Raw genomic sequence first — 3013 nt, 5'->3', positions numbered from 1 at the left:
CTGCTTCGTTCAGCTACTAATAACCCTCTGAATTATACAAGTGCCAAGTCTTATTTTTTCATTGCATTCATAAAGACATCCAGGAGGTATCAAATGCCTTAGAGAAGCCCCCTCCATCCCAGGCTCTGCTGGTGTCTGCCACAGGGCACAGCAGAGCGGTGGTGTCGTGGGTGAGGGCTCCATCTCCAGCCTTGGCTGCTGGTTGGTGTAAATCTCAGCATGTCCATTCACTGGCCGCATGACCCTGTGCAAGTAAGACCTCATGGGATTAGAACCATACCTGCCTGGGAGGGCTGAGTGAGGAAGAAAGGAGTTGATACATGCCAAGTTCTTAGAACAGGGCCTTAGCTCTTAGTGTCCACACCAGTCCTCCAGTCACAAGTCATGTTAACAGAGCCGCCCGAAAGGAGCAACATCCCCTCCTTCCCCCCACATATGGGTCTATAGCCATAGGGGAGGGAAAGAGCTGGTATTACTGCACCGATTGTATTTCAGCTCCTGGACGGAGGTGGAGCCACTCAATCTTGAGGCCGCACACAGCAGAGAGGAGGGCCGTTGCTGGGCAGCGGGGGGAGGAGTGAGAATGCAAGTGCAGCCTTTCCCTGGCACTCGCAGTGAGCCCACCTGGGCAGGACGTGGCCTCTGTAGATGAGCTGCCTTGTCTACCTCTCAAGCGTAGGGAAGTGGGCTCGGGATCTTCTCTGCAGGACCACCTGTCTTGGTTTAAGGATGAGCGGGAAGCAGGGAAGCCGGGAGGGAGAGCTGGGAGAGCCGGCTGGACAGTGAAACTCCCCGAAGCCTCAAGTCTAAACTGATTAGCTGGACTGTGCGTACAAGGCCGCTCTGCACTGTTGACAGATGGACAGGTGTTTGGGGGGGCTGTCCCCAGATTTTCATGCCTTGACCCTGTGTCTCCCGTTTCTCCAGCTTCCCATACTTGCACAGAATCCAAGGCAGGAGGGGTGAGGGGAAGGTTATCAAAACGTCACCATGAAACTCCAAAATACAAAAACAGCCTGTAATTTTTTTAATCAATGATGACTCACGTTGATCAACTTTTTCCTTTCTAAGTGCTCACAAATATTCATTTCTAATTCATTAAAATAAAATGCTTATTGGACTCCAGATGGGTCCTGTGCATTTAATAATGCATTTACTAGTTCATTTCAGAATCCTGCCCCCACCAGCCTCAACTTCCTTGATCTATTGCTTGAAGAATCTGTTCTCTGTTCCTATCTTAGAATCAGGGTCACGTTGGCTAGACTCCAGACTTCAAACAGCGCAGGGGCCAGAGAGCAGCCTCAGCTCCAGAAAGCTGCTGCACCGGAGATAACAAGGCCTGGGAAGCCGGCAGGCAATCAAGAGTGACAAGCAGTGGTCCTGTGCAAGGCACCTTTCTGTCAATCATTCATTATTAATTCGATGTGCACTTGGCATCTTGAATGTGACCTACTGAGAAGGAGGCTACTGTGGTGAGCACGAGAGACTCGGGCGCCCCCTCCTGGCACCTTTCTTCTATTGATGCTCAGGAAGACACTTGAAATGAACCTAGGAACACCAGGTAGCTGCAGGACCCTATGGGACAGGATGTTGACATCGCCTGCACAAGCCTCCTGGGAAGTTCTGCTTCCGTTGAGGCCTAGAGGGAGACTATGTGTTAGCCAAGACCAAGAGGGGAAAAGAAAGTGGGTTGGACAAATGCAGGAGGGTTTTAGGTCAAACAAACAAACAAAAACAAACAAAACCAGTTTGTAGAAATCATACCGTAGGGGGAAACTCAAAAGGCCAGTTCGGTTGATGTGTGAGGATATCAAAATTGGACCTAAGAGTAGTAGTAAAGAAGCAAAATTTGGAAACCCCCGAGAGTCCTAGGATAGGATATGAAGTATCACGGGAAGGTGCTGAAGCTTTTTTTGTTTTTTGTTTGGCTTTCCAAGTGAAATAGTTTAAGCAAGAGATTGTCATGGTCAGTTTTTGCTTGTTTGTTTGTTTTTAATTTTAAAGGATCATCCAACTAAACAGAGAATGGATTCAAGGAGAGACAAAAACGCACACGGGAAGGACAGACAGGAAGTTACTGCAGGAAGCCCAGGCCAGAGACGATGGCCGTGCACTAACCAAGGGACCGGGGATGGCTGCAGAGACTGACACATGACAAAGGGGGAAGAGGGCGTGTAGAACCGACACTCATTCATTCTGGCTTGGGAGGATCGTAAGCAAGCAGCCTGCCTCCACTGTGCTGCCGTGGCCTCACTGAACACCTGACCGGACCAGGCCTCAGGCGGCCTTGTGCCCAACAGGTCAAGCAATGCAAGACATGGCTCCACTCTTACCGAGATGGTCATTTCTGTGACACCATGACTCAGGGCTCATTTCCAGCACATCCTCATGTCATAGTCATGGCATTAGTTTCCAGGGGTAGAGGACATGCACCCCAAAATGTGGAGTTTACTCTCTGTACCAGTCCATTTTGGGGCTAGCCATCCCACCCTACTTTTAAACAAAAAATAGCTCCAGAGGATGCCAAGTTTCCTGTTAGCCACATGTACAGGCCTGTCTGGAATTTGGTTTGGCGGAGCATCTACTGACACTTTGCAGGCTGAGATGTCCATGCAGATACGCACTGTTTACCACCCGTGGCCCTAACACCATGGCCAAAGAAGTAGCACTGATGGAACCCCTACAAGAGTGCAGTAAACTTGGAATGGTCATTAATCTCTACCATGAGAGTCAGGTGGGAAAAGCAATGTTTTTGCTTAAAAAGTTTTAAAGAAATATGTCTATTGTGAAAAAAGTATGAAGTCGTAAATGAAAATTAAGTCTTCCCAGTCCTGTCCCTAGAGGCTAACGCACGTCTTCATTTCTGTTTTTCATTCTTGCAGTGATTAGTGCTATGATTTTCACTGTCAGCATGAGTATCTCTTGGTTCTTCAGCTTCATACAGTGTCTGTTAACTCTCTTCTGTGAAAGATTTCTAAGACTTTGGCTTCCTTACTCCTGTTCACCAATTCTT

Source organism: Phyllostomus discolor, chromosome 10 (assembly GCF_004126475.2).
Source record: "Phyllostomus discolor isolate MPI-MPIP mPhyDis1 chromosome 10, mPhyDis1.pri.v3, whole genome shotgun sequence".
Classification (NCBI taxonomy): domain Eukaryota; kingdom Metazoa; phylum Chordata; class Mammalia; order Chiroptera; family Phyllostomidae; genus Phyllostomus; species Phyllostomus discolor.
Note: the sequence above shows the minus strand (reverse complement) of the source record.